The sequence below is a fragment of the Cherax quadricarinatus genome, chromosome 86 (genome assembly GCF_038502225.1).
Source record: "Cherax quadricarinatus isolate ZL_2023a chromosome 86, ASM3850222v1, whole genome shotgun sequence".
In the NCBI taxonomy this organism is placed as follows: domain Eukaryota; kingdom Metazoa; phylum Arthropoda; class Malacostraca; order Decapoda; family Parastacidae; genus Cherax; species Cherax quadricarinatus.
Genome location: NC_091377.1, coordinates 13,710,736 through 13,734,545, shown reverse-complemented (window position 1 = coordinate 13,734,545; position 23,810 = coordinate 13,710,736). Strand labels below are relative to the sequence as shown.

At 41.4% G+C, this 23,810-nt stretch overlaps 1 long non-coding RNA gene across 1 annotated transcript in view; it reads left to right on the top strand.

The window, feature by feature from the left end:
- LOC138855250 (uncharacterized) overlaps positions 1 to 23,563 on the top strand; it is a 185,215-nt gene extending 161,652 nt beyond the window's left edge. Inside the window, exon 3 of the long non-coding RNA XR_011394442.1 lies at positions 23,428 to 23,563. This is a non-coding gene — a long non-coding RNA (uncharacterized lncRNA). The remainder of the gene's footprint in view (positions 1 to 23,427) is intronic.
- Positions 23,564 to 23,810: the final 247 nt, after the last annotated feature.

Here is a 23,810-nt window from a genome sequence, read left to right as displayed (position 1 = left end):
GGGTGGCTCCCTTACTGCTGGGCATCCGGCTGTTGTGAGGCTCCTCTTGATGTTATTAACCTCATGTCTTGCACTCTTTCCCTCTGATTTACGGCACACAAGACCATGGTACCCGAATCGGTCTGCTGCTTCACTGCTACAAATACACCTGTGCTCGGCGAGAATAGGGGCGGCAAGTCGAAGGGCAACATTGATGTGGATGGTCTGTGGGTAGAGGCGTGTGCCAAGGCTGGAGTTGGGAACAGCCAACAGAAAATCCCCTGCATGAGGGGCTCTCACTGCCAGGAGGTGGGCCCTTCCCTGACACACTCTGAAGTGTTGAGGCTATATTTTCCACTATTGGACCATTCCAGTGCGATTGTTTGTAGTTGTTGGGGGGAGCAGGTCTGGTTTCAGAGCCCATTAGATTATCCCAGATCATGGCTCCGTCAATGAACTTTTGGTCTTGGACTCCAATCTTGTCCCTAAGATTTTCAAGGAGAATCGCTGCTACAAGCCCTCTGGATGCAATACATGAGGACAGAAAAGCAGGTAGCGCAATCTGTGATGACTTGCGGACACCAATGCCTCCTAGTCTGACTGGAAGTGTAGCTTGGTTCCACTGCCCTTCTTCTAGAGTAAGGTTAAGTACTTTCGTAAAGATCTGCCTCAGGATACTGTCATATTCGTGCAGTATACGGTTATATGAAGGTGCACATCTTGGGAAATATGTCAACCTGGGCAGACTCAAGCACTTTGTGAGAAGGTACAAGGCATCGTGGGTGTCCAGATTGCCTATTCGTTGTTCCATTCTCCTTAACTCTTCCAATTTCTTCCTGAGAATTGTGTCAATGGCATTGCTTCCCAGAGGTGCTCCTAGCAAGACACTATTTGTGGGGGCAATGACTGCTGCTCCTGGTAGTTTTGATCTCACTGCATTTATCATTTGTTGATTGGCTGAGATGATTCCACATTTGGATGGATTCAGGATGAGACCCATTTCCTGTCCCCGTGTCATTACCTGTGTAAGATCATGTAGGAGGGACTCCTTTGTACCTGCTAGTGTGCCATCATCTAGGAACCAGATGTTTAGCTCGCTGGTCAGTCTGACTGTGATTTCCCTAACTGCTATACAGAAGAGGATCTCCTTGTTGGACACCCTCCGATGATGTGATTTCATGCTCTCCAAAGAGAAGCACTGATTCCTTGCTATACCCAGCTGCAACAAAAGGGAAGAGACCAGGGAAATGTTCTTGTACTGCTGCTAATACCATGTCTCTTTTCAGGAGACTGAATGCATTCTTGAAATCTAATTTTACCACTGCATTGTCCTCAGGCAGGTTGTTGATATACGCCCTTGTTGCATGAACCGCTTCTTCACTTCCTTGAGAGACCCCAAAGCCAAGCTGGTTTGGTTGAAGCATCATGGCTGCCTGTGCATGAATACTTTGGACAGCAGCTTTGGATACGAGGCGGCATGACGTGTTGCCTACTGCAATTGACCGAATTCCTCCATCCTTCTTTTTAAGTGCACAAAGTGTTGCACCAAAAAAGAAAAGTCTAATTTCGTCAGAATCAGACCAGCTAAGGAATTGTTGACGAACCTTGTGATCTCTGAAAGCAGTGTCTCTGCAATTTCCCCAATAACTGGATTAACCATTTCCTTTAAATGCTGTGGCCTTATTCCAGTGTAACCCCCAGCAGAGCCAGATGGGAATGACATTATTGCCTTGTAAATGTCTGAGTCTTCTACAATCAATGGTTCCACAGTGGGGACAGAGGTGTTGGAACTGTTGGTGCCACTGGCTTCCCTGGCAGGGTGCTTTCCTCTAAGTGCTTCAGCCGTGTCAGCATCCCTGGGAGCAACTGTATCTTCACTGGTAATAATTCTGATTGCTCCCACTGTGTTGCCCTCTTCAATTTTCTTGCTCACCTGGACTCTGACTTTTTCACTGTCAGTGGAGTGGGGGTTTTGCCTCTCCCTTTTTGTGTTGACGGAAGGCGAATGAGGTTATCAGCTCTAGGGAAATCTCTTAAGGATTTAATTATCATCGGGGCTAGTCTCTTTCCCCTTCTTTCCGGCACAGCTAAGCAGACACTGCTAAAAAGTAGCAAGTTGTGCCATGCCTTGATGGTTGGTGGAGCATTTAAGATAGTGGAACCATCGTTTACTTTTTTCAGGAGGTCTGTAAGTTTCCCAGCTGCGTGCGGACGGGCTGCTTTGGGAATATGTGTGTGTCCTGCTACCTGTTGCTTTAATTGCTTCCAAGATATTGTCTGATGAGATGAGATCTGTTGGAGTGGGTTCAGGTGCCTGAGGTGGCTCTGGATCATCACTTTCCACAGGAGGACATCCTGAACCAGGGCAACTACCGTGTTTGCGGAGGAAACCATTAGAGTTGAGACAACGAAGCTGTAAGCATGACCGACACTTGCCTCTCCTAGTATTGCCAGCAGTGCCATTTCCCTGGCTGCTTGCTTCCTCCTGGTTGGCATCCATCTGCTAGATCTGCCAGCGGTAGATATGGGACTAGCGCACTTTGTTCAATCAGGTGACAGGAAAACCAAAAAACCTTATCACGGTGGAAACCAAGACACTGTAGTGGAGAGGCTGACATGTGTGACTGGTAGTGTGTGAAATAAGAAATTGATAGGCATAGTTAGAAAAAAATATATATAAATTTATAGAAAATATTTAACATTTAAAGACTGAATTTAATTAATGGAGAGTTCAACATTAATCAGTACAATTCAAATAATTTGATCAGATGGCCTCCACCTGCCCTACAGCCATCCCTCTCCTCCCTTTATTCACATCTTTATTATTCTGATTTTGATATATGATGGTATTGTTTTACTACTTATTAATTATGCGAATATAAATAAAATTAGTCAAAGAGTGTTGCGCTTCTCTTGTAGTTTTGTTGTGATCCTCAGCTTGATAGTTCTCTTGTGATCCTCAGCTTGATAGTTCTCTTATAGTTTTGTTGTTGTGATCCTCAGCTTGATAGTTCTCTTATAGTTTTGTTGTGATCCTCAGCTTGATAGTTCTCTTATAGTTTTGTTGTTGTGGTCCTCAGCTTGATAGTTCTCTTATAGTTTTGTTGTTGTGATCCTCAGCTTGATAGTTCTCTTATAGTTTTGTTGTTGTGATCCTCAGCTTGATAGTTCTCTTATAGTTTTGTTGTTGTGATCCTCAGCTTGATAGTTCTCTTATAGTTTTGTTGTTGTGATCCTCAGCTTGATAGTTCTCTTATAGTTTTGTTGTTGTGGTCCTCAGCTTGATAGTTCTCTTATAGTTTTGTTGTTGTGATCCTCAGCTTGATAGTTCTCTTATAGTTTTGTTGTTGTGATCCTCAGCTTGATAGTTCTCTTATAGTTTTGTTGTTGTGGTCCTCAGCTTGATAGTTCTCTTATAGTTTTGTTGTTGTGATCCTCAGCTTGATAGTTCTCTTGTGATCCTCAGCTTGATAGTTCTCTTGTAGTTTTGTTGTTGTGGTCCTCAGCTTGATAGTTCTCTTGTGATCCTCAGCTTGATAGTTCTCTTGTAGTTTTGTTGTTGTGGTCCTCAGCTTGATAGTTCTCTTATAGTTTTGTTGTTGTGGTCCTCAGCTTGATAGTTCTCTTGTGATCCTCAGCTTGATAGTTCTCTTATAGTTTTGTTGTTGTGATCCTCAGCTTGATAGTTCTCTTGTGATCCTCAGCTTGATAGTTCTCTTGTGATCCTCAGCTTGATAGTTCTCTTGTAGTTTTGTTGTGATCCTCGGCTTGATATTTCTCTTGCAACTTTGTCTACCTGGAGGGCGATCCGGGGGTCAACGCTCCCTCAGTCCGGTTCCCGACCCGGCCTCCCGGTGAATCAGGGCCTGATCAACCAGTCTGTTGCTGCACTGACTAAAGGTATCTGTCCACTTCCCTCTTAAAGACAGCCAAGGATCTACTGGTAATTCCCCTTATGTATGTTGGCAGGCTGTTGAATAGTCTTGGGCCCTTGACATTTATTGTGTTTTTTCTTGTACTCCTGGGACTCTGTTTCTCGCCGGGGTAGGTTGTACCGTCTGCTGACTCTTTTGCTTTTGTAGGGAGTTATTTGTGTGTGCAGATTTGGGACCAGTTCCTCTAGGATTTTCTAAATGTAAATTATGATGCATCTCTCACCAGCATTCCAGGGAGTACAGGTCAAGGGACTTCAAACGTCCCTAGTAATTAAGGTGTTTGATCGACTAGTTAAAGCAGACAGCAAAGGTTCTCTATACATTCTCTAGATCTGCGATTTCACCTGCCTTGGAGATGGATGTCAATGTACAGCAGTATTCCAGCCTAGAGAAAACAAGCGACTTACGAGAAATCATTACAGCCCTTGTTTCGAAGGTTCTCATTATTTATCCTGTTATTTTCCTTGCAGATGTAATTCTTGAAGGTGAGATCCTCTGAGATTAACACTCTCAAGTTTGTAGTATACTCGGTTATTATCTCAAGTCTTCCATAACAGAGTAGTGCAATTTTTTCATCGCTGATCATATTGTTTTCCGTTCCCCCACTGGAAAACTTGATTTATATCTGCCTGGAGATTTGGCGAGTCTTCAATGGATGACTGTCTCGTGCAGATTCTAGTATCGTCTACAAAAGACACGGTGCTACGGTTTACATCTCCATGTCAAATATGAAGAACAGGATAGGAGAGAGTAATGAACCTTGTGGAACAGAGCTTTTCCTGTAACAGCCTCTTTATTTTCTACTGGTTAGAAAGTTAAAGAACCATCTGTCCACTTTTCCAGTTACTCCTTTAGCAAGCATTCTCTGCGCTATTACACTATGATTGCACCTGCTGACGGCTTCTGCAAAGTCTGTGTATACTACATCATTCTGAGTGTCCTCCAGAGCACCCAAGACCATATCACAGTGGCCCAGTAGCTGGGACAGGCAGGAGCTACCTGCTCTAAACCCATGTTGCCCTGGATTGTGCAACTGTTCTCAATCCAAGTGATTGGCGATCTTGCTTCTTAGAACTCTTTTCAAGATTTTTTTAATGTAGGACGTTAAAGCTATCGGTCTCTAGTTCTTTGTTAGTATGGTGTGGGTCACCTTAGTGGAGTGCGGCTATATCCATTGTTTATAGCGACTGTGGGATGACCCCTGTGTTTATGTTCCCTCTCCATAGAATATTTAAGGCACGTGAAAGGGGTTTCTAGCAGTTCTTGGTGAACACGGAGTTCTACAAGTCTGGTCCTGGGGGAGACTGCGTCACCATGTTAACTGCTTTTTCAAAATCTAGTGGAGTTATGGTTATGTCAGAAAATTAGCATATATTGACAACGTTTTGCGGCTTCTTTATGAAAACATCATTAGGACTGACGATCTTCAGTCGATTAATAGTTCACTAAACACAGTCATACTAGAACTTCAGTATCTCAATCATTTCTTTGCTGTAGTCTGTGTAAATCGCAGCTAGCAAACTTGTGCGGTATGGTGTGGGTCACTGCTGTCGTGACCACAGTCACCAACACCAAAACCTTCCTATCACTCCATCTTGGTTGTCATACCTTAATCTAAGTCCATGTACTGAACTGATCACCACGATATTCCTAATAAATTCTATTTTTTTTTTTTGCTACTGATTGTTTTTGTCTATCTCGTCTCTTTAATTCAATAGAGTTAATCTCCAATTTGTCTGTCTGTTGTGTATCTCACAAGTTGTGATTATGTCTCCTCTGGTTCTCTAGTCTTCTAGCAATGCAGCTGCAGTTATCTTGTCACCTGCATGTCTGATACCACATGGGTTCCATGGTAATGTCTTGTACTCTGCCCTCACCGATTTTAATGGCTCCTTGTTTACATTCCAAAAGGCTGTTCCTACATTTGCCAGTTTCGTGTTATCTCCGCCCATGTGCACCTTGTTTATGTGCACCTTGAGCGTGAGTGTAATTTCCACCCACGTTCTTTTTACTTTCCCATTTAGCGAAGAGGTGGTACTCTTCCCCTGGGTTCCTAACTCATCTTCCTGTATTTTTAACTATTTGGTGGAATTTAATTCCAGTTTTGCAACATCTGCAGACATAAATATTTTTTATTAACACATCTGCCGTTTACCACCAAGGCAGGGTGACCCGAAAAAGAAGAAACACTTTCATTATCATTCACTCCATGCCAGTCTTGCCAGGGACTCAAGTCCGGCCAACTGGTTTCCCTGAATCCCTTCATAAATGTTACTTTGCTCCATTATTATAGAGAAGTTTATTTCAAACGGTGGAATATTTTCGTATGAAATCCTCTTTCATTCATGAATGTTTTTTGCAGTGTTTTATTACGTTACAACAATAATTCCCTGTCAGTTCCTCCCCGTTTTTCTGAAGTGATTATGTGAGAACCTTGAACCTTGTGCTGTGTTTACACTTCTTCCTCTTCTCTTGCATTCAGACGAGTCTTTCAGTGATTCAACTACACTTCTTCATTTTAGCTACAGCTACCTATCTTGTAATGTCTTCCTCTACGTTCCTTCACTTGTACAACACCTGGGTATCTTTGTGTTGATGTTTTGCCAACCGCTGCTTTTATTACGCCAAATGTAAAATAATAAACGATGGAAGACGAGACGATATAAATTCGTTAGAAAACATTCAGCGTAGAATGACAAAATTAATACATAGTATTAGAAATCTTCCGTATGAAGAAAGATTGAAGAATTGAAGACCCTTAAATTACCTTCACTTGTAAGACGAAGAATGAGGGGAGACATGATCGAAGTGTGTAAGTGGAAGATGGGTATTAACAAAGGGGATATAAACAAGGCTTTGAGGATATCCCTCCAAGAGAGAACCCGCAATAATGGATTCAAATTAGACAAGTTTAGGTTTAAAAAAAGATATAGGAAAGTACTGGTTTGGAAATAGGTTAGTTGATGAGTGGAACAGTCTACCTAGTTGGGTTATTGGGTAGTTTCAAATTTAGGTTGGATAAATACATGAGTGAGAGGGGTTGGATTTGAGTGGGACTTGCACACGAGTAAACAGAATTATCAAAGATTATTGCTTGAGAAGCGTTTATTCTGCTAGTGGGTTGGATTGTGAAGGACCTGCCTAGTATGGGCCAACAAGTCTAATGCAGTGTTACTCCTCCATTATGTTCTTATTAATCAACACACCGGCAAGAGGAACATCTCAACAATAATGTTACCCAAGTGTTGCACATGTGTCTATTAACGTAATGTTATTTCTTAAGAAGCGTGCTTTAGGTGTCCCGTAGTTTGATTGCTAGAGCACTCAGTACACACACTGAGGTCCGGCGGTCGATCTCCGGCACGGGTGGAAACATTAGGACGCGTTTCTTTAAGACACCTGCTGTCCATGTTCACTTAGCAATAAAATGGGCACCTGGGTGTTAGTGGACTGGTGTGGGTCGCATCCTGGGACACTGACCTAATTTGCGTGAAATGCTCAGCATAACAAGGGGCTTTCTATATAGTAGTATGTCACTGATGTCAGCTATGGTCTGTATACCTTGTACATGTACTGGTAGTAAATAAAGATATTATTATTATTATTATTATTATTATTATCTTGGTCGCCTATTTGGTGCCTTGTCACTCTCCCTCATAATTTACAGAGTATACCTGTGATATACGAGTGATAGATGTTGAGAGTTATCCTACTCTCACAGCCCCGCCAGAGACATGACTTTTCTTAACTGATTACCTGCTCAACCAGACTGTTGCTGAGAATAAAGACAAACAAGTACCTAGGACCCCGTTACACACAGACAATGCAGAAACACTGCTGTATACTCATATATATAATTACACATTACGTACATAAGTCATAATCGTATTTCACCTACTCCTCTCTGCCAAGGTCGTCAGGTTCAGTTCCTTCAACCTTCAACAACTTGAACAATGAAACCTTCAGATCTGTACACACGACATACATTAGGCCAATCATCGAGTACGTAGCTCCAGCTTAGAACCTCACTTGATACTGCACAGAACTTGAAAACATTTAAAGACCTTCAACATAACAAGTCTCAGAACTAAGAGGAATGCATTTTGTGAGGTTGAAAACTCTGCTGAGGTTCGCCAGTCTTCCACATGCTCTTAAATTATACGATTTATAATATATATATATATATATATATATATATATATATATATATATATATATATATATATAATCATGTCGTGCCGAATAGGTAAAATTTTCTCTTATACGTTTCAAGATATATATTTTTTCGTTTATGTTAGTGTAAAAATTAATAATTTTATATCAAAAAAAATTAGAAAACTTACCTAACCTTATTATAACAAGCTCAATTTAATTTAGCCTAATCGAACTAAATATCTTTTAGATAAGTTTACAATAATTTAATAATAAACAAACATATATTTTCTTCTTTAGGTTCAGAATGATTTTTGCGAAATTATTGCATACACAAATTTTCTCTTGCCTTATTGAGCTACAAGAGCGTTTCTATTTAATCCAAAATCGTAAGTGTTACCTATTCTGCATATATATATATATATATATATATATATATATATATATATATATATATATATATATATATATATATATATATATATATATATATATATATATATATATATATATATATATATATATATATATATATATATATAAATACACACACACACACATATATATATATATATATATATATATATATATATATATATATATATATATATATATATATATATATATATATATATATTTACACACACAGCAACCACTGACGGAGGTACTACCGTCCTGCCAAGTGAGTGTGAAACAGAAACCTGTAACTGTTGTACATGATGTTAGGATTGCTGGTGTTCTTTTTTCTGTCTCATAAACACGCTGGATAACGTGTATATCTTGCTACCTCTACTTACATTTAGGTCACACTACACAGGCATGCACATGCCTGTGTAGTGTGCCTATTCTCCATGGGGAAGTGGAAAATAATCTTTCCTCCATAAGCCATACGTGTCGTATGAGGCGAATAAAATGCCTGGAGCAATGGGTAGTAACATCTGCTGTAGAAAATACTAAAAAGGGGAAGAAAAACGTTATAAAACTGGGATGTTTGAATGTGCGTAGATGTAGTGCGGATAAGAATGTGATGATTGGTAATATGAATGAAAAGAAGTTGGACGGACCAGATCTGAGCGAAACAAACCTGAAGGAGGTAGGTGAGTTTCAGTGGGGAGAAATAAATGGGATTAAGGAGTATCTGAGAGAGAGCTAAGGAAGGAGTAGCAATAATGTTGAAGGATTAGTTAAGGAGAAGAGGGAATATAAATGTGTAAATTCAAGGAGAATGTGGATTAAAATAAAGGTTGGATGCAAAAAGTGGGTCATAATAAGTGTGTATGTACCTGGAGAAGAGAGGAGTGTTGAGGAGAAAGATTTTGGGAGATGTTAAGCAAGTGTGTAGGAACTTTTGAACCAAGTGAGACTAATTGTGGTAGGGGACCTAAATGTTAAAGTAGGAGAAACATTTAGAGAGGGTGTGGTAGGTAAGTGAACTTTGTACAGAAAGGAGTTTGGTTATAGATAATACATATTTCAATAAAAAGAGGATAAGTATACAAGATACGATGCAGGGCATAATGATATTAATTTGTTGGACTACGTACTGGTAGATAAAAGACTGTTGGGAGACTTCAAGATGTACATGTTTATAGAGGGGCCACAAACATATCAGATCACTTTTTAGTTGTAGCTACAGCGACAGTAAAAGGTAGACGGGATACAAGGAAAATGGAAGCAGTAGGTAAGAGAGAGGTGAAGGTTTATAAGCTAGAGGAGGAGGCAGTTACGGTAAGATATAAACAATTATTGGAGGATAGATGGGCTAGTGAAACTAGAGGCAATGGGCTGAAGATGTATGGGGTAGGTTTAAGAATGTAGTGTTAGAGTGTTCGGCAGAGGTTTGTGGTTCCAGGAAAGTGGGTGCGGCAGGGAAGAAGAGCGATTGGTGAAATGATGTAAAGAAGAAAAAGTTAGCATATGAGAGGTTTTTACAAAGCAGAAGTGATGAAAGGAGGGAGTAGAATATGGAGAGAAAAAGAGAGGTTAAGAGAGAGGTGAAGCAATGAAAAAAGAGAGAAAATGAGAGAGTGGGTGAGATGTTATCAACAAATTTTGTTGAAAATAAGAAAAAGTTTTGAAGTGAGATTAGTAAGTTAATGAAGGCTGAGGGAACAAATGGATTTGACAGTTAAAAGTAGAGTTATTAAATGGAGTGTTAGAAGTATCAGGAAGATGGAGGGAATATTTTGAGGAATTGTTAAATGTTGATGAAGATAGTGAAGCTGTGATTCTGTGTATAGGGCAAGGAGGAATGACATCTTGTAGGAGTGAGGAGGAGCGAGTTGTGAGTGTAGGGGAAGTTCGTGAGGCAGTGAGCAGAATGAGAAGTGGTAAAGCAGTTGGGATTGATGAGATAAAGATAGAAATGTTAAAAGCAGGTGAGGATATAATTCTGGAGTGGTTGGTGCTTTTATTTAATGAATGTATTGAAGAGGGTAAGGTACTTAGGGACTGGCAGTGTGCATAGCTCTTTTGCATAAAGGCAAAGGGGGACAAAAGAGAGTGCAAAAATTATAGGTGAATAAGTCTGTTGAGTATACCTGGTAAAGTGTATGGTAGAGTTATTATTGAAAAAATTAAGAGTAAGACGGAGAATAGGATAGCAGATGAACAAGGAGGCTTCAGGAAAGGTAGAGGGTGTGTAAACCAAGTGTTTACAGTGAAATATATAGGTGAACAGTATTTAGATAAGAAAGAGGTTTCTGTGGCATTTATGGATTTGGAAAAGGCGTATGACAGGGTGGATAGGGGGACAATGTGGTAGATGTTGCACATGTATGGAATAGGTGGTAGGTTACTGAAAGAAGTGAAAAGCTTTTACGAGGATAGAGAGGCTCAGGTTAGAGTATGTAGGAGAGAGGGAGATTATTTCCCAGTAAAAGTAAGCCTTAGACAAGGATGTGTGATGTCAACATGGTTGTTCAATATATTTATAGATGGAGTTGTATGAGAAGTTGACAAGAGGTGTGGGGTTAAAAGATAATCTAACACAAAGTGGGAGTTGTCACAGTTGCTCTTTGCTGACGACATTGTGCTTTTGGGAGATTCTGAAGAGAAGTTGCAGAGGTTGGTGGATGAATTTCGTAGGGCATGTAAAATTATAAAATAAAAAGTGGCTATAGGAAAGAGGAAGGTGATGAGGATAAAAAAATTAGGTAACGAAAGATTGGATATCAGACTGGAGGGAGAGAGTATGGAGGAGGTGAATGTATTCAGATACTTTGGAGTGGACATGTCAGCAGATGGGTCGATGAAAGATGAGGTGAATCACAGAATTGACGAGGGGAAAAAGGTGAGTGGTGCACTGAGGAGTCTGTGGAAGCAAAGAGGGGAATGTATGAGAGTATAGTTATACCAACGCTTTTATATGGGCGTGAAGCATGAGTGGTGAATGTTGCAACAAGGAGAAGGCTGGAGGCAGTGTAAATGTCGTGTCTGAGGGCAATGTGTGGTGTGATTATAATGCAGAGAATTCGTAGTTTGGAAATTAGGAGGAGGTGCAGGATTGCCAAAACTATCAGTCAGAGGGCTGAGGAGGGATTCTTGGGGTGGTTCGGACATGTAGAGAGGGTGGAACAAAACAGAATGAATTCGAGAATGTATAAATCTGTAATGGAGGGAAGGTGGGGTAGAAGTCAGCCTAGGAAATGTTGGAAGGAGGGGGTAATGGAGGTTTTGTGTGAGAGGAGCTTGGACTGCCATCAAGCATGTGTGAGCATGTTAGATAGGAGTGAATGGAGACAAATGGGTTTTAGGACTTGATGTACTGTTGGAGTTTAAGCAGGGTAATATTTATGAAGGGATACAGGAAAACCGGCAGGTCGGACTTGAGTCCTGGAGATGGGAAGTACAGTGTCTACACTCTGAAGGAGGGGTGTTAATGTTGCAGTTTTATAACTGTAGTGTAAGCACGCCTCTGGCAAGACAGTGATGGAGTGAATGATGAAAGTTTTTCTTTTCCGAGGCACCCTACCTTGGTGAGAAACAGCCGATGCGTTAAATGTATATATCAACACTGCACTAGCCAAGGACTCGAACCCATGCTGCTTTGGCCTGCCTCATGGTGGGCGAAAACACATGACGCCCTTATCCACTGGACCATAGGATCGTATGATCCAGTGGATAAGGGCGTCATGTGTTTTCGCCCACCATGAATCAGGCCAAAGCAGCATGGGTTCGAGTCCTTGGCTAGTGCAGTGTTGTTATTGATCAATACCACTCGTTCGTGGTCACAATTACATTATATATATATATATATATATATATATATATATATATATATATATATATATATATATATATATATATATATATATATATATAATTATATATATATATATATATATATATATTATATATATATATATCACACTGTTGTGTGTGTGTGTGGTGCATGAGCACTCTTGATCAATACTCTTATTGCATGAGCACTCTGGACCAGTATTTTTTATTGCGCGAGCACTCTTGAGTTAATAAAGTGATAAGGAGGAGAGTGCAGCAAGCATTGCTGTGGTGTACGTCAAGGTGAGGGCCTGGTGCCCCAGGAATGTGTTCTTAGAGGTAACCCAGTCAGTCGTGTTAATCTTATACATTACATTTTACAATGCAAAACAATGGCACACAAATCCTGGTTTAGCACTGTTCCGTGACTCCAAATTAGATCATTTGTCGCGGCAAGCCCTTAACATTGTGATAACCAAATGCCACCATGACAACACCTACACTCTACTACACCAGGTGATACAACACTTCCAGGCATTACAACACTAGCTACACTCTACACCACTGGATCAGCTGGTCCAGAGGTTAGCACAATGACCTGTGAGTTTTAGGACTCACCATGGGTTCGATCCCCACCCGTTCTGTGATTTCTAAGAAAATATGCAAGCAATGAGGCCTAGTTAAGTATCGTGTACACTTTAAGAACAGTAACCCCTAGACCGTCTAGTGTAACATCTATCTAAAACCGATAACAACAGCGTTGATATGCGCGTCATGCAAGACACGCATATCTATCTATTAGGTACACCTGAGCGTTAATACCAATTACGTGGCAGCAACTCAATGTCTAAAAGCATGCAGACATGGTCAAGAGGTTCAGTTGTTCTTCAGACTGAACCTCAAAATAAGGAAGAAATGTGATCTAAGTAACTTTGACTGTGGAATGATTGTTAGTGCCAGACGGGATGGTTTGAGTATCTCAAACAGCTGATCCCCTGGGATTTTCAAGCACAAGTCTTAGTGTTTACGGAGAATGGTATGAAAAACAGCGAGCGGTAGTTGTGTGGGCAAAACCACTTGTTAATGAAAGAGGTCAGAGGTGAATAACCAGACTGGTTCCAGCTGACAGGAAGGTAACAGTTACTCAAATAACCACGTGTTACAACAGTAATATAAAGAAGAGCATTTCTGATCGCACAACACGTCGAACCTTGAAGTGGATAGGTTAAAGAAGCAGGACACTAAACCGGATTCCACTCCTGTCAGATAAGAACATGAAACTAAAACTGCTAGACAGATGAAGATTAGAATAACGTCGCCTGGTCCGATGACTCGTGATTTCTGCTGTGACATACGATGGTAGGGTGAGAATTTGGCGTAAACATCACAAATCCACAGTTCCATCCTGCCTTGTGTCAGCGGTTCGGGCTGCTGGTGGTGTGAGGAATGTTTTCCTGACACACATTAAAACCTATAATATCAAATGAACATCGTTTAAAGTGAGTGGCCCGGTGGCCTGGTGGCTAAAGCTCCCGCTTCACACACGGAGGGCCCGGGTTCGATTCCCGCCGGGTGGAAACATTCGACACGTTTCCTTACACCTGTTGTCCTGTTCACCTAGCAGCAAATAGGTACCTGGGTGTTAGTCGACTGGTGTGGGTCGCATCCTGGGGGACAAGATTAAGGACCCCAATGGAAATAAGTTAGACAGTCCTCGATGACGCACTGACTTTCTTGGGTTATCCTGGGTGGCTAACCCTCCGGGGTTAAAAATCCGAACGAAATCTTATCTTATCTTATCACAGCCTACTTGAGTACTGTTGCTGACCATACCTCTGATATACCTTTCAAGAGCTTCGAAAGCTTCACTCTCGGAGCCCGGCCATGGGCCAGGCTGGTCTGGTGCTTGCCTGGTCAACTAGGCTGTTGTTGCTGGAGGACCGCTGCCCCACATATCCATCACAGCCTCGTTGATTTGGCATCTGGTGAAGGTACTTGTCCAGTTTCCTCCTGAAGGCTTCTACACTTGTTCCAGCAGTGTTTCTGATATCTTCTGGTAAGATGTTGAATAGTCAGGGACCCCGGATGTTGATACAGTGTTCCCTTATTGTCCCCACCGCACCCCTGCTCCTCACTGGGTTTATTTTACATTTCCTCCCATATCTCTCACTCCAGTATGTTGTTATGGCAGTGTGCAGATTTGAGACCAGGCCCTCGAGTACTTTCCATGTATATATTATCATGTATCTCTCTCTCCTCCACTCCAATGAGTACATGTTGAAGACTTGCAGCCGTTCCCAGTAGTTTAGGTGCTTTACTGACTCAATGTGAGCCGTAAACGATCTCTGTATTTGTTCCAGCTCTGATATTTCTCCTGCTTTGAACGGGGCCATCAGCACTGAGCAATATTCTAAATGTGGTAGCACTAGTGATTTGAAGAGTGTCATCTTCCTAGCTGTCGTGATCTTTGTCTTGTTATGGTCTTTAAAAGAAAGATCAGCTGACATAATTATTTCCAGGTCTTATACGTGTTCCTTTCGTTCTATTTGGTGATCCTCTTGAGTTTTGTATATAGTGTTCCTTTTGAGTTCTTCATTCTTTCCATACCTAAGCAGCTGGAACTTATCAATGTTGAACGTCATGTTGTTCTCCACTGCCCACTGCATCCTTTTATGGTCACAGTTTATACATCTTCTAATGGTTACTTCCAGCAGGATAACACGCCATGTCACACAGCACATGTCATCTCCAGCTGGTTCTACGAACATTACAACGAACACAGCGTACCTCAGGGGCCTTCACAGTCACCAGATCTCAATCCAAAAGAGCACCTTTGGGAGGTGGTGAAACGGGAGATTCGCAGCATGGGTGTATAGCCGAGAAATCTACGGCAACAGCGTGATGCTATCGTGTCAACATGTACCAGAATCTCTAAGGAATGTTTCCATCACCTTGTTGAATCCCTGCCGTGGTGAATTCAGACTGTTCTGAGGGCAAAGGGGATCCCTACCAAGTACAAGAAGGGTGTACCTAATAAAGTGGCTAAAATCACAGCTTTATAACAGCTTGCTGAAATACTTCACTCGTAAATTGGTAAACAAATGGAATGAGCTTGACAAAGAGACGGCTTAGTCAGCCTTTATACACGGCTGCATTTCTTCCAGAGGGTATCACTCTTAGTCATACCAACTTTCAGATAGTCTAAGCCCTGAATTAAAGCGTTAGTTTACAAAAGGTGTTGGCACTCTTGCTGTTATACCAGCCAAAATATTTGGTAGGATCAGTGATGAACTGTGACCTTATGATGGCTTACTGAAGCACATAATTAAGTAGTGAAATGTGAAAAAAGGAAGCCTGGAGGTAACCTTTATCTACCTAGATCACTCACAACTGACACTACCTACCATTATTCAGCCCTCATGTAACACCACAATGTCTTTGCAACGATTACATTAATACTACTGAAATATGTATACAGTATAACCACTACACTCAACAACTGCCTCACCACTACACTCAACAACTGCCTCACCACTACACTCAACAACTGCCTCACCACTACACTCAACAACTGCCTCACCACTACACTCAGTATCCTTCAGGCTGGTGAAGGCAACTTGATGGTACACTGTAGTGTATATGTATATAACGTCACCTGACCATGTACAATAACATGACCATTTACACTGACATGACAAAATACACTGACATGACCATAAAGCACCATCATTTGACCTGACTACTGTTGCGTCACTCAGGACGTCAGTACTAGACTGCCAGTGAAGGTTGGATAACTAGCTGACATCAGCACTAGACTGAGAAATTGGGAGATAGTAGTAGCTAGTACCAAAACTACCACTGAGAAGCTTGGAGATAGTAGCCAGTACCAGGACTATCACTGAGTAGCTTCGATTATTACAGAAGTGAAATAAAGTGCTAAACCCATATGGTCATACAGTGCTGTGGGGGGAAGGGCTGAATATAAGAAAGTTCAGAGTGTATAGTTAGGGGTTAGAGGTGGGGTGGTTAGTTTAAGAGTAAAATTAAAATAAAAGTTGGTGAAATATGTTAGTTTCAGCTAATAATGTCAGAGTCTGTATCAAAGGTGGGACTTTCAGCGAGGAGGCCAGTGTGTGTGTGTGTGTTGCGGCAGTTTACATCTTGGAAGTGGATTCTGGATACACTTTGACAGAGAGGATGCTCTATTAAGATATGTTGAACACACAGTGCAACCTGACAGTCCTACACAGCGGTGCCAGTCGTTTCAACATGTGGCATCCATGAGTCACACCAGTCTCCGAAACCAGATATCGGTAGGAAGATGGTCAGAATCCCAAACATGGTTTAATAGAAAATTTGTTGTGGTCCAACACGGACCAACGTTGTTGCTAGCTGTTGCCAAATTAAGAGAGAACTGAAAAATAGTCTGAATATGGAATACCTCTATGGGAAATCAGATACTGACGAGCTGCCGAGTCTCCATGTTCATTGTCCCAAACATTGGCATGTCCAGAAACCCAACAACATACGACTTTAGCGCTTACTAGATATGCAACGTAACCAAAGTTGTATATGAAGGCCTATAGGATGAGGGGAGTCAAATTTCTTGATATCCTTTAATACACTTTGGGAGTCTGAAACAATTATGAATGACAAGATGAACATGGTCGTAATGTGAATGATATCAGTGATACTAGCCGTTTCTGTAAGATGACCTCTGATGATTCGTTCAAGAAAAAATACAGCTGCACACCCGACACCATCGCAAGATTTAGAACCATCAGTGTAGACTGCAACAGAAAGAGAGAGAGAGAGAAACTGGAAGTGTTCAATAAAAATTAAGCGTAAGGTTGTAGGAGGCAAGCAAGTTTTTTGCCTATGGAAGTGGAGAGGAGGAAACATAAATCATTGGAGCCTCTTAAGGAGGGAGAGGAAAAGTGAGATGCAGGGTGAACGTATAGATGAGAGAAATTAAAGGAAGATGGAAGGGGTGTAATAAATAGGGGCGATGATTAAACAAATTGGCCACACTAATATCATTTACTGTTCTTTACGTGGAAGAGTCGTGAAGGTCATGGAAGCGGGTAAAATAATGGAAACAATGAGCATCGCATCGCACCTTATCAAGGCGTTCATCTCTGTATATAGGCACTTGACTCGGGAAGATAGCAAAGCCCAGAGATATAAACATAACTCTTAATGATGACTGGGATCAAGTGCAGAAACAGTTGTGGGGGACGCTGAACACTTTTGTTGGTCAACTTAGTCAAGTTTACATTACTGCTCAATGAAGTCTCATGAAGCTGGGCTCGAATTTTAAGGAGGTTCAGGCGGCTACGACAAGCAGCTTTCAGAGAGGTTGTGTGAGGTTTCCAACACATTCGGCGATCTAACAGAACACCAAAAATCTGACCGTATCTTGTTCAGGTATATAACATGCGAGATAATAGGGAGTTTTGTGAAAATTATCTAGTGTATTTTACCAGCTGAAAATTTAAGGCCATGAGCTGTGACAGTCACAGGGTAGTTGAGTGGAACAGTCTGACTAGTAGGGTTATTGAAGCTAAAACCTTGGGTAATTTCAAATTTAGGTTGGATAAATACATAAGTGAGAAGGGTTGGATTTGAGTGGGACTTGCACATGAGTAAATAGATTTATCAAGCAATAATGCTCGAGTAGAGTTGAAAATGGGCTGGACAAATATTCTGTTAGTTGATTGGATTTGTGAAGGACATGCCCAGTATGGGCCAACAGGTCTACTGTAGTGTTCCTCTTCATGTTTATTATATTCTTATGTTCTTATAAGGCGCACTTATTTCCCCACAAAAGTCTTGAAAAATCAGCCTGCGCCTTATATGCTCAAGGTCAGGGTCAAGGGTTACGCTTTAGTAGTTGTTTATTAACGTCACGTTACAACTGTTTTGAAACATCCCCTATATCTTATATTCTCGAGCACGTTATATCCCGGAAAATACGGTATAGCAAAATCATCGACAGAGACACGAATAAACAGTGGAATGGAGAACACAGGCAAGACCATTAATGGTAAGCAGGAAGAGAGTAGTGGTAAGAACACAACCTTGACGTACGCCTTCAACCTGGACAAAGTCGGGGAGGGGGGGGGGAGTTATTATTTACCCGGACACGGAAGTGCCTCTCCAATAAGAAATCCTTAAGGAAAAGTGGTAAACTACCTCGAAGGCCTAAGATATGAGCTTGGGCGGGCTAAGATGCTGCAATGGCAGGTAATATCATTAGCTTTTTTCTTGAGATCAAACGACACTGCTTTAACAGAGTGATTAATTATTAGCAAAGTTATTGTGAAGATACATATCAAAGCTGATTATGGGGTCAATTGTACAATTGCTCTTACGAAAAAAAAAATTGATTTGTGGAGAGAATTTCGGGTTTCCATGTACCAATCTAAATGTTTGTTAATCAAGCAGTCCAACAACTTACAAATTACACTAAAAAGAGTCATAGATGTGCAGTGAGAGATGTCATGACCTCAAGTACCTAGCTTACAAAGAGGAAGAGATAACACAACGGCGGTTTTCCTATCAAGAGGGAGAATTCCGTGAGACCAAATGAGACTGAAAACATGTAGAAGACGACAAAAGCCGCAGAGACCAAATATTGAAACATCGAACCATGGATGTCAGCAGGACCAGCAACTGTCACTTGGCAAACTGATGAGAGTTCACGTAGCGTGAACGGCACGTTATACGGTTCTATAATTTATTTATTTATTTATGTCTTTGCAAATAGTACATTCAGATTAGGTATTTACAATAATGGGTTGCAATGCAAAGAGAGCCTCTATTATGCCTAGGCATTATGGGCCAACTTAACATTATTGGCTTACTGACTACTTAACACTAATGTAAGTATAATCTAGAGACGTCAACCGCCTCTCGGATTTAGAAGAAAGAAATGTAGCCCCTGGAATAAATATATAAGGTGATGTCCAATTATCGTGATGGTGATAGTCTGCAAGACTATCACCATCACCCACAAGAACGGGAGCCAGGTCAAGGGAGTACTTACCATTCAACTTCAGTACCTTTTTTCAGACTGGACACACACACAAGTAGTGGTAGTAACACTGGATATGTAAGCACACAAGCAGGTATGTTATGCTGCCCCGATAACACACTAGAGAATCACTCTCCCCTGTTTAACAGCGAAGAACCGGTTTGTAGTTCTGTTGTAATGGCAGTGGCCCCACGCAGCGCCTTGCAAACAGCCCGAGTACAGGCAGGAGGTCACCAGGAAACACAAGTCACATTAATGTTCCTCCGCTTCTTTCTCTTCAGACTAGTAATTTCACATTTTTTATCACTGATATTCTTGCTGCAGCAAGAATATCAGTGAGGAACATCAGGAAAAGAAGTATGACGTGTATAAAGCTCCCGATTTGCCCACTCAAACTGCTCCCAAGAGGGGGTCGGAGGTACAAACTGCTGCTAAGAAGAGTGATGAGGGGGTCGGATGTACAAACTGCTAAGAAGAGTGATGAGGGGGTGGGAGGAACAAACTGCTGCTAAGAAGAGTGATGAGGGGGTCGGATGTACAAACTGCTGAGAAGAGTGATGAGGGGGTGGGAGAAACAAACTGCTGCTAAGAAGAGTGATGAGGGGGTCGGAGATACAAACTGCTGCTAAGAAGAGTGATGAGGGGGTCGGAGGTACAAACTGCTGCCTACAAGTGATGAGGGGGTCGAGTGTACAGACTGCTGCCAACAGGAGCGATCAGGAGGTCGGATGTAAGAATGAGAAGAGGGAGATGATCTATAAAGACAAGGGAACAAGTGCAAGGATAGTGTGTGGGGATAATGGTGTGTAAGACATGGAGAGAAGTGAGAAAATCTTGCAACTGCTCCCCACGAGAGACTCCCCAGAGTTAATGATAAGCATTACAATCACCTAACAAAAGTAGTGGAGTAGGTAAGGAGGAAAGAAATCAGGGATAGAAGAGAGAAAATGGGAAACGTACGGAGAGCAGTCTATCACTTGTCTAGACATGAGCTACACTATAGTGAACGTGTACAAATTTAAATCAAAGAATAAGGAACCTCACTGGGCACAAGCAGAGCGTTTTTGTTGTATGTTTATTCGAGAAATGGATCTATTGATTGTGATCAAACATAACCAGAGATAGGAAGTTCAAGTGTGTAACACAACCTTGATCATTATAAACAAACACAATGGGAAAACTGGGAGAGCAACAGCTAGAGGTTCCCTAGTGTCAACACGTATTCCCTGATATTCCAATATAATATTGATATTATGAGTGACTTGCAATACAGTGGTAACAGGAAATTGTCTAAGACTCTTAGTGTGATCAGTAATATCGACTTGTAGAAGTAGCCGTAAATCAGTAATAAGAAATTTGTGGATAACTTTAGATGTAGAATGAAGGACAGTGGTGGATGTAGGGGCTTGTAAAGGGTGAGAATGTGAAGGTAAAGAAGGGAAGGGGGTCAACGTCAATCTTGGGTTTCGTCTTTTCAATATAATCCAAAATGGCTGTATGTATTTCCGTAAACAAGGAAACAGCAGAAGGCGAGGTGCAAGAGTTGCAAGTAGACACTGGCAGCTGGCAAAATAATGGAGAGACTACGAGAGGATATGGAAGTCTAGGGATGAAGGGATCTGGGTGGGGAGAGAGAGGAGAGAGTAGTGACTATATGTGAGGATGGATTTCAGCACTAGACTGATAGTGAAGGTTGCATAACTACCTGAGAACGTCAGCACTAGACTGATAGTGAAGGTTGCATAACTACCTGAGAACGTCAGCACTAGACTGATAGTGAAGGTTACATAACTACCTGAGAACGTCAGCACTAGAGTAAGGAACTTGGAGATAGAAGTAGCCAATACTAGAACTATCACTGAGCTTGGATATAGTAGCCAACATTACAACTATCACTTAGCTTGGAGATAGTAGCCAATAACACAATTATCACTGAGCTTGGAGATAGTAGCCAATAACACAATTATCACTGAGCTTGGAGATAGTAGCCAATAACACAATTATCACTGAGCTTGGAGATAGTAGCCAATAACACAATTATCACTGAGCTTGGAGATAGTAGCCAACATTACAACTATCACTTAGCTTGGAGATAGTAGCCAATAACACAATTATCACTGAGCTTGGAGATAGTAGCCAATAACACAACTATCGTAGGGGTTAGGTAGACACACTTGTTGGATGGTAACGATATATTGTCAGACTGTGATGATGGGAGATGGAGCCCAGCCTCTGCCTGTCCTAGCCTGGATGTCTACGCCGACTGAGGGGGAGGCAGAGGTACGAGCCTACACATGCGCAACGTAACACACAGGCTACAAGGGATCTCCTATCTAAAGCACATGGATGATACTAATATGCTATGCTATATAACACAGGGATCAGCAACTATGCTGACACAACTATCACTGAGCTTGGAGATAGTAGCCAATAACACAACTATCACTGAGCTTGGAGATAGTAGCCAATAACACAACTATCACTGAGCTTGGAGATAGTAGCCAATAACACGGCTATCAGTGAGCTTGGAGATAGTAGCCAATAACACAAATATCACTGAGCTTGGAGATAGTAGCCAATAACAACTATCACTGAGCTTGGAGATAGTAGCCAATAACAACTATCACTGAGCTTGGAGATAGTAACCAATAACACAACTATCACTGAGCTTGGAGATAGTAACCAATAACACAACTATCACTGAGCTTGGAGACAGTAGCTAATACCAGAACTATCATTGAGAAGCTTGGACGAGTGTGTCATGTTATATGGATAATGACATGTATTGTGAATAATGTCATGTTATGTGGGTAATGGCATATATTGTGAACTGTCAAGCAAGGTGGATAATATAAGCACTTTGTTCCCGGTTTACATGTATGTATTCCTCGCTCAGGGATAATGTATTCATAGTCTGTAGGTGATTCGTAGCTCATTGACAGATTTTTGAGGTCAAAGCCAAAGGACTCGAGTTCACTCTAAAGGTGATGAACGGCATTCTGTAAAATTTCCTATTATCTATCAGCATATAGATACCTGGGAGGTAGTCAGATGTTGTGCGTCCCATCCTAGGGAAGAGCTCCTTCCAACATTACAAAAATAAGCCATATTTCTGGGTTAATCTGGATACGTAACCTTGGAAATTCAGTCATCATTTGTATTACACACTCGTCTTGACACTTCTTCAACAATATAATTATGTATGATAGTATTTTCTAAAGGAATGTTATGTGATGAATACCTTATGTCTGTAGTGGTAAACACAGGCAAGAGAAGGAAGCAAGAGAACTGTGGCCAGCAGTAAGGGTGGTACTTAGTCTGATACGAGAGACGAGTAACATACTAACACGATCTTGATCATATGACCAACTTAGTCAAGCTTTTGGTCACCTAACTGAGGTCTCTGTCTGACTTACCAGTAAATCTGTTTATATGATAAGATATCCACAATTAGGGAAAGAAAATTAAGAGGTCTAACTTGTGGATTGTTGAAGCCACGTTACTGTGACGTAATCTTGTTATGTGAAGCGGGTTTTCCATCCCATATAAAAACAAAGGAACACCACATTAGTGGTGAAAGCAGGAGAAAGTAGATTTGTTTTCATTAACAAAATTAGGTAGAGTGGTAAGCGTGCTTGTAACATGGGAGTGCCTCATGACCTCCACGCCCTTTAACTCCCACACTATTCACTTAATTTTTTCAAAACCTTGAATGTTGACATGTGGGCAGAAAGTGTGGGATGAGCGTTCACAACCCCCGGCACAATCCTCTCCTCCATCACCTGCTCACACTTTCCATATAATTAACTTCAATCAATAATCCATTCAGTGTGGCCTGGTAGGCAATGATCTCGCCTCACACGCTGAGTGTCCGTGGTCCGATCCCCGGCCAGGTAGAAACAATGGGCGTTTCCTTACACCTGCTGTCACTGTTCACCTAGCAGTAAGTAGGTACACCTGGGTGTTAGTGGACCGGTGTGGGTGGCAAGACTGAAGGACCACAATGGCAATAAGACAGTCCTCGACGACTTTGAGTTATCCTGGGAGGCTAACTCTCCGGATTAAAAATCCCAACAATTTCTTATATATTTTTCACTATTCCAGGTGTGTGGAGCAGCGTCGGTGTTCCTGAACGAGCGTTACCAAAACTACAAACTCAACCTTGAGCATTTTTACATTCAAGAAATGTATAAAGGTTCACAAATAAAGCTTTTAGAAACTCGCGACTTTTAATTTACCTACATATTCAAGAAATATTTTTGACACAAATAAATTCATGGCGCTGGTGATACATAGTTAATGGCGCTGGTGTTACATAGTTAATGGCGCAGGTGTTACATAGTTAATGGCGCTGGTGATACATGGTTTTTATTATCGCCAAATTATTAGATCAGTGACCACTACTACACACCTGTATTATGACCACTACTACACACCTGTATTATGACCACTACTACACACCTGCACTATGACCACTACTACACAAC